Source organism: Brachycentrus maculatus, unplaced genomic scaffold (genome assembly GCF_059751285.1).
Source record: "Brachycentrus maculatus isolate JH-2025_06_01 unplaced genomic scaffold, ASM5975128v1 h1tg000108l, whole genome shotgun sequence".
Taxonomy (NCBI): domain Eukaryota; kingdom Metazoa; phylum Arthropoda; class Insecta; order Trichoptera; family Brachycentridae; genus Brachycentrus; species Brachycentrus maculatus.
In genome coordinates this window covers 322,575-335,080 of record NW_028280861.1, presented here as the reverse complement: position 1 = coordinate 335,080, position 12,506 = coordinate 322,575, and the positions used below count along the sequence as shown (strand labels likewise).

Sequence of the window (12,506 nt, the reverse complement as noted above, 5' to 3'; positions counted from 1 at the left end):
GGCCTCCCTGCTTAAAGGTCTGCTATAATTTCTATGCGAGATTCAGGGTGATAATAAAAAAATCCAAATGTCCAAATACTTGTTAACAAATCCAGATTTCTCCATTTAGGATGTGTCTTATTAACTAACTACGCGTTAGAATGCCACACCAATCTATCTTTGCAAACAATCTTCGCCTCTTCCACATTCGTACATCTCCTCATACTACTATTTGAAATACTTCATCATGCCAAATTTTCCTCTACTTCTATAATCCAAGTCTTTAAAAGCACCCTTGGGGCGCTTGTCCACTAAACGGAATTTTACTGTCCGGCAGTTCGGTTAGCATGATAAAACGGATGATTGGCTTGTGCTTTTGGCCGTCTTTCTTCGGATCGGTGCGTGAACACGTTGCGCGTTAATTCGAGCACAATCGTATCGACACAATCGAAGTGCACCAGCTGCCTTTGGGCGTTTGTCCACTACACGGAATTACACGGAATTTTACCGTCCGTCACGTTAGTTAGCGTTTTAAAACGACGATTGGCTTGGATTGGCTTGTACTTTTGTCCATCTTTCTTCGGATCTGAGCTCTTGATCGGTGCGTGAACACGTTGCGCGTAAATTCGATCACGCTTAACTGTCGTAGTCGCTTTCATTTTTCAAAACCTGACTGCCGGACGGTAAAATTCCGGGTAGTGGACAAGCGTCTTTTAGGTAGTATTTTACGGATATGACGCTGTATAAATTATCCAAATTATCTTTACAGTAAAACCTCAATATAACGGATCTCTATTGAACGAACTTCAGCATTTTCAACATAAAAAAATATTTAATTTTAACCTTTTTTTTTAATTACCTAACTCCCAAGTGACTCTGAAATCTAGCTACAGCTTATGCAACACCGCTTATCACGACCCTACTCGGGCTTAAACTTTTTAAATTTCATAGCCTATGCCTACTCGTGAGTGGATTTACTCTTTATTTATTAATTTTTTTTACAAAAATGTTAATAATAATTGTATATAACCACTCACCGAGATTTTTATGTCTACCGGTTTCGAGACGTACCCGTCTCTTCGTCAGGACAAGAGACGGGAACGTCTGTCCTCACAAAGTGACGAGTGTCCTGACGAAGAGACATAAAAATCTCGGTGATTTTTAAATTATTTACTATTACAAATTATTATTTATTACAAAAATGTTAATAAATTTTAATTATTAACATTTTTGTAAAAAAAAAAATAAGTATAAATGACTAACCACAAAGTAAATGCTTTAAATATTAATAATATTTAGAATATTACTATTTATGTTTAATGTTACTATAATTTCAAATTTGTCCGCCTCCGTAGTGTAATGGTCAGCATGCTCGCCTACCGTTCTGGAGGTCCCCGGTTCGATTCCCAGGGGGGTTTAATAAACATAAGTGATTTTTTCACTCTAATATTTATTCAATATTACACTGGACTGGTACCTGAAGTGGAGGGCTGATCACCTTTCCTTCATGTGTAATCGATCGAGATAACACTGCGTTTACATGAAGCAGTGCCCTATGCACCATTGGGGTGCGGTAAGGGATGTATTATTATTATTATTATTATAATTTCAAATTAATGTAATTCATGAGTGAAAATTTTAGTCAAAAACACTCAACCTATTTTTATGTAACTGAGTTTCGGCTTTAACGGACACCCCCTACCCGGCAATAAGTCCGTCATATCGAGGTTCTACTGTATTATTATTATCATCTCGAAGCACTTGACTTGCCCTGTTATAATCTCGCGCCAAAGTGATATTGCGCTAAAGCAAAGTTCACTATGCCCATCCTGGCGACCTTGTTCCGGCCTATGGGGGGGTGGGGGTGCGGCCGGCGTCCCAAGCGTCGCGACGCCGCCTGACACACACACACACACGAACATGCAAATATACACATACTCATATAGACAAGGACGACGCAAAGCCACGCAATATTGCCGCACAGGCGAAGTGCGAAATGGGTGTCCACACTAGAGCTGATTCCTAGAAAAGAGTCATTTTATTTTGTACAGGTTTTTAACTACAAATTGAACGTTTTAAAAATCAAATTAAACGTATAAAAAAGCAATAGATGTCTCTAGTGAAGTTCTAGTGATTCAAGAACAAGGTTTTTAAATTGGTTCATATATATATATAGTCCCAGTGGACCTGTAGTCCGCCTCCGTAGTGTAATGGTCAGCACGCTCGGCTACCGTTCTGGAGGTCCCGGGTTCGATTCCCAAGGGGGGTAAAATAAATATAAGTTATTTTTTCACTGTAATATTTATTCAATATTACCATGGACTGGTACCTGAAGCGGAGGGCTGATCACCTTTCCTTCATGTGTAAAAACGATCAAGATAACACTGCGTTTATATGACACAGTGCCCTATGCACCATTGGGGTGCGGTAAGGGTTTTATTATTATTTTTATTATATATAGAACTTCCAAGAATTTGAGTAGTGTGGTTGTCAATAATGGGTAGAATTGGTGAATGTTACACAAGTGTAAAGTGATCACTTAAACCAGCCTATGGCGGTTGTCAGACCCGTAAATGCCCGGACTTCCATATTCTTCTCCATCTTTGATAAGATGTCAAAAAATAATGTGAAAGTAACTCCTGTAATTGGAGATAATCCAGATTTTGTGAACAAGTATTTGGACACACTCAAAATGCTGTAAATGTTTAAAAAATCAAATTGGACGCCTTTGCAAATCATATTGGACACTATGCAAATCCAATGGATCATTGTCAAATGGGAGGAATATCTAATTTAACATATTCAACCTATAAAGGATTGTATTAGACTCGTGAAGAGTTTATAACAGTCGATATTATCAATATTTTCATTCATCATTTACTTTTTAAAAAGATACGTTTCTTCGAGATCGCCTACGGCCCCAAAGGGATAAAAGTAACGAGCAAATATTAAAGCGAAGATGACAGTGCGACAAATTGTCGATAAGTGTCGTATTGCGAAATTTGAGTCATGCCAGAAATGCGACGCAGCCAGTAGTAGGAACAAGTCGTGGTCGAAATAACGCACAAAATGGTCAACTGTCGCCTCATTGGGTATGTGTCACGCGACACGCTGCGTACCTTACACGGCTGTCCCAACTTAAAACACGGTAAGGGACTTTTTTTGTAGTACGTTTTTTTTTCCATTTTTGGACTAAGTAGCATCTACTTAGTCCAAAATACAAAAAAAAACACACTACAAAAAAATGTCCCTTACTGTGTTTTGAGTTTGGACAGCCGTACAGCTTACAGTACAGTACATACCCTATAGCGTGGACCAGTGGTCCCCAAAGTTTAATATGTTATGGAGGAATACCTAAAATCTTAGCCTGTATTTATTATATTTAAAGAGATATTATGCTTATTAGAAGCAATGTGTACTAGGTACACAACACTGGGAAGTGAGGGTTGATGACGATACGATATCGCTCACTCCTTTCAAGAACGTCATAAATAAAAAATCGTCAATTTTCAGTTGTGCATGTTTTCGGAATGCCCAGAAAATGTACTATATCCCAGCAAAAGCGGCATGTTTTTAGCTTAATATTTACCCGCCACAGGGCAGAAAATGTTGTTTTTGAATTTTGAAGAAAAGGTATTGTTTAATTATTTTTTAAATATATTAAATATTTTTCAAATGGTGCAAAAAAATCAGGTTTTACCTAAAAAGATCTGTTGCACAGTAAAAAGTTCAGTAAGTGGCTTGATATTTATTTTTAATACATTGTAACTAACTAACTAACTAATCATCACGCCGCTTCCCCGCAGGGGTAGGCAGAGAGAATAGAGAGCCACACCACTCTGTCCTTGCAAACATTCTTCGCCTCTTCCACGTTCATGCATCTCCTCATACATACCCGCCGATTGTTACGACTCCTAACCTGACCACTTTCAAGTATTTGGCATACCTGATCGTGCCATGTTTTTCTCGGTCTTCCTCTGCTTCTTTTCCCGCTAACATTCGCCTCATAAATTTGTTTTACCGTTCTTTCCTCACTCATTCGTTCTACATGTCCAAACCATCTCAACACACCTTTCTTAATTTTATCGATAATGCTTATCTCAGCTTTGCATTCCTTCCTTATTTCACTATTCGCACATCTATCATACATCGTTTTGTTACACATTCTTCTGAGAGATCGCATTTCGACTGCATTCAGTCTACTTTCATCCTTCTTTTGCCAACTCCATACATTGTGTTACATGTTTAAACTTTAAAAACGTTCTCCTGAGAAATCAAGTTCTTTGATTTATGACGTTCTTGAAAGGAGTGAGCGATATATCGAAATAATCTTCAATTTCGGGAGGTCGCTTTGAGACATGGCCGCGAGAGATGCAACACCAGACGATGAGTCATACCTAATTGCTGCCGACTTACTTCAATAATACGTAATTTCTCTTTGTAAACCGATTACCTTTCATTACTATTGACAATATTACTGTACAGGCATTGACAGTTCGGTCGAGTGATGAAATTCGTCATCATGATATATTACGAATAATAAAATACACGTAGAGCCGATAAACACAAGTAAATTTGGAGTAAGAACCTTGCAATATATGTATTGCCTACACCTAAATTAACCAGCTGCCTGACATGTCGCTCGCTCCTTTCATGAACGTCATAAATCAAAAATCGTCTATTTCCAGCTGTGCATGTTTTCGGAATGCCCAGAAAATGTACTATATCCCAGCAAAAGAGGCATATTTTTAACTTAATATTTACCCGCTACAGGGCAGAAAGTCTTGTTTTTGCATTTTGAAGAAAAGGTATTGTTGAATTATTTTTTTAACATACTAAATATTTTTCAAATGGAGAAAAAACATACAGGTTTTACCTAAAAAGATCTTTTGCACAGTAAAAAGTTCAATAAGTGGCTTGATATTTCTTTTTGATACATTTTATTATATTTTTAAACTTTAAAAACGATCGCCTGAAAATAAAAAAAAGGAGTGACCAATGTATCAAATGAATACAAAATTTTGCGGCTACTTGGATAATGAATATCTCGGTAAAGGAAAGAGATAGAGCATAATCTGTGATTGTATATGATAGAGGCTAGTTACAAGAATGCTTTGAGCCGTGTTACGCCAAACAGCCGCAACTTGAGTTACGGCTAGTTGCCTTTACACATAACAACAGTTGCAAGAGACTGACAATAAATTAACATAGCAAACGTTAAGGTGTCGGGTTGTGGTACCGTGGTTAGTGTCGCGGACTCTTTAGTCAGAGTTTCTCGGTTCGAACCCACTCTACCACAATTTGATACCTATTTCAAATAATGAGCCGCTCAGGCTCACAGAAATAGTATGAAATTTAAATATTTGTGTAAATAATAAAAACATAAATATTTCCCTTTTTTAATAATAATAATTGTCCGCCTCCGTAGTGTAATGGTAAGCATGCTCGCCTACCGTTCTGGAAGTCCCGGGTTCGATTCCCAGGGGGGTTTAATAAATATAAGTGATTTTTTCACTCTAATATTTATTCAATATTACACTGGACTGGTACCTGAAGTGGAGGGCTGATTACCTTTCCTTCATGTCGCTCACTCCTTTCAAGAACGTCATAAATCAAAAAACTTGATCTCTCAGAAGAACGTTTTTAAAGTTTAAAAATATAACACAATATATTAAAAATAAATATCAAGCCACTTATTGAAGTTTTTGCTATGCAACAGATCTTTTTAGGTGAAACCTGAAGGTTTTTTCTCCATTTGAAAAATATTTAGTATATTTAAAAAAATAATTAAACAATACCTTTTCTTCAAAATGCAAAAACAACATTTTTTGCCCTGTAGCGGGTAAATATCAAGTTAAAAATATGCCTCTTTTGCTAGGATATAGTACATTTTCTGGGAATTCCGAAAACATGCACAACTGAAAATTGACGATTCTTGATTTATGACGTTCTTGAAAGGAGTGAGCGATGTGTAATCGATCGAGATAACACTGCGTTTATATGAAGCAGTGCCCTATGCACCACTGGGGTGCGGTAAGGGATTTATTTATTATTATTAATAATAATAAAATAAAATAAAAACATTTCGATGTGAATTTGTTCAATACTTACAAATTAATGTGGTCAATAGTGCCGGCGTTCACTTTCTGATTTTAATACATATTATATACTTATAAAAAAACTGGTTGAATCATTAGTTTATCTTCCGTTTTCCGGTTTACGATCGATCACTGGCTAATTTATCTCTACATTGGTTCCGAAATGCAACATATTAATTCGATAAAGCCATTCTTTACTGCGGAGAAATCGACCGAAACCAATTCAACAACTTTAAAATATATGTAGATCAAATTATTTTCGATTTTATGTACATAAACATTCTATAATATCATTTTTATTATATATTCATTCATTCAAACCCTTATCCGCACCCTATGGTGCATAGGGCACTGCATCATATAAACGCAGTGTTATCTTGATCATATATATATATATATATATATATATATATATATATATATATATATATATATATATATATATATATATATATATATATATATATATATATATATATATTTGAGTATATGTGTATGTGGTCAGCACGCTCGGCTACCGTTCTGGAGGTCCCAGGTATGATTCCCAGGGTGGAGGGTCAAATAAATATTTATATTCAAATAAAGTGATTTTTTCACTGTAATATTTATTCAATATTTAGAATTTGTATAAGACCACTTTTTTACCACAAAAAAGAGGTCTTAGACAAGTGTTTTTTATTATTATTTAAATCATCATTTTATTCTTGAAATTTATTGATATAACGATAAATAATATGTCACTTATTAAAAATAAAACATTTGTATAAGACCCGTTTTTTACCACAAAAAAGTGGTATTAGACAAGTGTTTTTTTTATTATTATTTAAATCATCGTTTTATTCTAGAAATGTATTGATATAACGATAAATAATTTGTCACTTATTAAAAATAAAACATTTGTATAAGACCCGTTTTTTACCACAAAAAAGTAGTATTAGACAAGTGTTTTTATTATTATTGAAATCATCATTTTATTCTTGAAATTTATTGATATATCGATAAATAATATGTCACTTATTAAAAATAAAACATTTGTATAAGACCCGTTTTTTACCACAAAAAAGTAGTATTAGACAAGTGTTTTTTTTTATAGTTAAATCATCATTTTATTTTTAAAAAATGTAAATCAGTAAATAAATGTGTGACTTATTAAAAATAAAATACTTTTATAATTAAACCACTTTTTTGGCCACAAAAAAGTTGTCTTAGACAATTATTTTTATATATATTTAAATCATCATTTAATATCACAAAATTATTCATAAATCGATAAATAATATATGTTCCTTATTTTTCTTACAACCCCCAATCAAACTACAATAATTTGTACTTCATTATTTAGTTTATTTAAATAAATAGGTACTATTTCATTGGATATTTTTTTCTAAAAACTTGTCCAAATAATTTTGATCAAAAAAGGGATGTAGAGCATTGGTTATAAGGTTCAAAATCCCAAATGAGGTCACATGTACTGAGAAATGATCAATTATTACAATTTACACAGTAATAGACACGCACATCACTAAAGTAGGTAAAAAAAACGATTTTATTTTGTCCGTTTTACAACAAACCAAAATGTATATAAATTGGGTTGGTGAGATATTGCCTGTATGCGAAAATTCGAATTGAGGTTACAATTTTAGTCAAAACAAAAACCATAGTGCGCAATTAGTCAAAGAAAATAACAAGTAAAATTTGCACAATGATTGTTAAAATATCACATCAGAACTTTACTATTTCGACGGCAGATAATCGATTGATTTAAAATTATAATTTAGTTATGGTCGGAGATGTATAAGGAGGCAAAACTTAATTAAGGATTCCTCCCACACCTTCCCAGACATCTCCTACATACTAATAATTGCGGTAGGAGCTCCGCACAGATGCAACGTAATAAGAAATCAAATAAATTCAATGGTGATCATTAACAAACAGACTAACGGAACATTTGAAACGAACACGCGACCACCGAACGAGGACGATACTGCAGAAAGAAGAGAAAAAAGAAGAATGACCGTCTATCTAGCCCTAATTAAGGTCTTGAAAGATAACAGTAAATATTTGATATTCTTCGCAGATCAACCGCTGACGATATCTCAAGAGAAACCCGAGTGACAGCTTAATAAAAATAAACACCTAAAATTTTACCAAATTTTGACACTTAGTGAAAACTACCAATTATGTAATTTTTGGCAAAGGAAAATGTCGAAATATACCCAGAATTACTCACCAGAGTTATTGAAGATCGTGGCTGTTAATCCAAAGATGACAATCACACATAATTCACTATAACACAAATATTTTCTAGCACAAATCGTCAACCGCACACAGTGCGCGCCATCTTAGAATCACTGACCATAGACTAACTAATGCCCACAGACTAAGTAATTATATGTTGAAATAATTCTACTGGAACTGTCATATGTCAAAACGAAACAGATATACAAACACATGGGTTAAAAAGAGAAACAAAATATTTTACTGGCTGCATGGCATTAAAATTTAGTGACTTATAGAAAGAAGCCAAACAGGGGTTAGAATTATATCAGTCGCGCATTGTATATCATACTTGTATAAAGATACATTGAGGCTATAAAACTATTCGTGATTCAAAATTAAACTAACTAAGATTCACGCCACTTCTCTGCAGTGGTAAACAGCGAGAATAGAACGCCACACCAATATAAATTTGCAAACAATCTTCTCCTCTTTAACATACATGCATCTTCCCATATATACCTGCCGATTAGTTCAACTCCTAACCTGACCGTTTTCAAATATTTTACTTACTTCCACAGGCGAAGTTTTCTTCGGTTATCCTCTGCTCCTATTTTCAACTACATTTGCCTCATTTATTTGTTTTACAGTTTTTCCTCACTCATTTGATTCACGTACCCAAACCATCTTCTTAATTTAATTGATTATGCCTTGCATTCGTTTTTTATTTCGCTATTCGAACATTTATCGTTTCTCAGTACATTCATCTGAGTGATTGCATTCCGATTGGCATTCAGTTTACTTTCATTCTTGTTTTGCTGACTCCATACATAAGGGTTAGTGCATAGACTTGGTTGTATATGCTAGATTAGGTTTCGCTGTTAGGCTTTTTTTTTATTTGTTCCATAAAGTTACAAAAAATATATCAATGAATAAATTTACTAGATATTTCTTCTTTTAACATACCTTATACTAGTTATTCTATGCGTCTCCAAAAAAGAAACTATGCTCTTGTGCTTGGAGAGGGACTTTCAATCATTGTTTATTGGTTGTACTTAATTAATAGTATGTATAATAGTCTCTTTCCATATATAGTTGTTTTTTTTTCAATTAATATGAAAAAGCAATGTTTTTTTAAAAATAATTTTAATATCTGTAGAGAGATTATTAACACGTTGTTATCAGGTATTTTTTTCATCAACCCCTCTCCTAATTAAACTCTGGCAGTCTGCCGCCCGACCCTCAGTATACTAATCACAAGTAGCTGCAACACCCGATTCCCATCTGTACAATGTTTGCAGGCGTCTCTCGCGCTCTACCTAAAGTAAGCAAATAGAACGCTCGCAAGCGTCTCCCGCTCTCTACCGACAGTATGGAAAAGGACCCTAATTATACTCTGGCAGTCTGCCGCCCGACCCTCAGTATACTAATCACAAGTAGCCGCAACATCCAATTCCCATCTGTACAATGTTTGCAGGCGTCTCTCGCGCTCTACCTAAAGTAAGCAAATAGAACGCTCGCAAGCGTCTCCCGCTCTCTACCGACAGTATGGAAAAGGACCCTAATTATACTCTGGCAGTCTGCCGCCCGACCCTCAGTATACTAATCACAAGTAGCCGCAACACCCAATTCCCATCTGTACAATGTTTGCAGGCGTCTCTCGCGCTCTACCTAAAGTAAGCAAATAGAACGCTCGCAAGCGTCTCCCGCTCTCTACCGACAGTATGGAAAAGGACCCTAATTATACTCTGGTAGTCTGCCGCCCGACCCTCAGTATACTAATCACAAGTAGCCGCAACACCCAATTCCCATCTGTACAATGTTTGCAGGCGTCTCTCGCGCTCTACCTAAAGTAAGCAAATAGAACGCTCGCAAGCGTCTCCCGCTCTCTACCGACAGTATGGAAAAGGACCCTAATTATACTCTGGCAGTCTGCCGCCCGACCCTCAGTATACTAATCACAAGTAGCCGCAACACCCAATTCCCATCTGTACAATGTTTGCAGGCGTCTCTCGCACTCTTCCTAAAGTAAGAAAATAGAACATTGTAATGGAAGCCCTGATATTTGAGAAGGCATCACAAGCTCTGACATACAAAACCAACAGAAAATTTGAGGCTGAAAATCAAGTTTTGGTGAAAGTTGAGTATTCCGGTATTTGTGGAACTGACTTTCATATTATACAAGTGAGTGTTTTTATTTTTATTTACTTTGTTAAAATATATTTTTAATTTATTAACATATTCTTGTTGGGAGTTTTTCATCAACCCTGACCTTTATAAGGATACTAATTAGGGTCGTATACTAATCACAAGTAACCACAAAACCAATTCCCATCTGTACAATGTTTTTAGGCGTCTCCCGCTTTTTACCAACAGTAGCTTTTGTCCGGCTCCGTAGCGTAATGGTCAGCAAGCTCAGCTACCATTCTGGAGGTCCCGGGTTTAATTCCCAGCAGACGTCAAATAAACAAAAGTGATTTTTTGATCTAATATTTATTTAATATTACCCTGGACTGGTACCTGAAGCGGAGGGCTGATCACCTTTCCTTCATATGTTAACGATTAAGATAACACTGTGTTTATATAATGCAGTACCCTATGCACCATTGTGGTGCAGATAAGGGTATGAAAAAAAATATAAAAGACGTTTTTAAGCGTTTTCTGAAAACAATGTATAAGATGGAGAATTGGTTAGAATTGAAATTTTACAAACCATAACCATAACTTGATGTATATTTGTTATAGATAACACTAATGGATCCTAGTGAAGTATAATTTTAATCTTAACTTTACTGGAGTGTTTGATTATAACTTAATTATATTATATGCTTTGCGCAGTAACATAACAGAGATAACTCCATATTATATATTATTATGATATGAACATCATAAATAATCCATGGCAAACCGACATGCCAGCAGTGTGACTAGATAAATTAATAAAATTAAATAACCAATTTAAAAAAAATTACATCTCAACATTAATAAAGAAAATATTGAAGTCTGGGTATTTACAGGGCTTATGACCGTCATTGCTTGGTTAAGTGTAAGTTTATATCGCGGACTCTTAAAACAGAGTTTCTCGGTTCGAACCCACTGTACCACAATTTGATACCTATTTCTAATGATGAGCCGCTTAGGCTCACAGAAATAGTATGAAATTGAAATATTTGTGTAAATAATAAAAACACAAATATTCCTCTTTCTTTTGTTAAAAAAAAGAGTGATCACTTTACACGAGTGCAACATTCACCATTCTATCCAGTATGTAAAAATAATCCGGGATTTGGATTTTCCATACATATAAAGGAGTCTAACATAGATGCTGTTGAGAACTTATATCGCTCACTGCTATCAACAATGTCATAAATCAAAAAAAATGATTTTTCAGGAGATTTTTTTAAAGTTTAAAAATATAATGAAATGTATTGAAAATAAATATCAAGCCATTTATTAAACTTTTTACTGTGCAACAAATCTTTTTATGAAGGTTTATGAAAGTTTTTTTCTGCATTTGAAAAATATTCAGTATTTAAAAAAAAAAAATTAAACAATACCTTATCTTCAAAATGCAAGAACATCACTTTCTGCTCTGTAGCGGGTAAATATTAAGTTTAAAATATGTCACTTTTACTGGAAAGGTAGCAACTTTTTCACATTTTTTTCCCTCGCTGTGCGAATTAATCATTATGAGAGTTACTCCTTTTGAGAGGTTCCACTGTATATTGATATTTATCACATCACCCTTAAAAATGAAGATGATGGTTAGTCTACCACATTTGTATATCAGTCTACTATAGGGTGGTCATATGTTTCGGTTTACCGGGACAATGTGACATAAGAGTGGCACTTGACAAGGTAAAGCCGCGCATTTTTGAACTGGTCTCTGAAAGGCAACACCAGAAGTCACACTGATTTGCAGTAAATATTCATTAATTTATTTTTTTTATGTGATAATCACGTTATAATGGTTTTCTTCTATGTTTTTATTTTTTTTGTTCATTTTGTGCACCTATGTTATGAATTACCTCTTCATGTATAAAATGCACCATCTCTAATAGCATTTAATAAACGTCTGAGACATTACTATGTATTTTGTTTTTAATAGTTATTATAACATAAATGTGGAATTGTTTAATGTAATTATTTTTGTTAATGTAACTATTGTTTATAAAAAAAAAAACTAACTAACCATCACGCCGCTTCTCCGCA

At 34.6% G+C, this 12,506-nt stretch overlaps 1 protein-coding gene across 1 annotated transcript in view; it reads right to left on the bottom strand.

Moving 5' to 3' along the window:
* CdGAPr (GTPase-activating protein CdGAPr) overlaps positions 1–8,445 on the bottom strand; it is a 44,067-nt gene extending 35,622 nt beyond the window's left edge. The window contains exon 1 of the mRNA XM_088259040.1: positions 8,308–8,445. The gene's annotated coding sequence lies outside the window, so the exon portion shown is untranslated. The remainder of the gene's footprint in view (positions 1–8,307) is intronic.
* Positions 8,446–12,506: the final 4,061 nt, after the last annotated feature.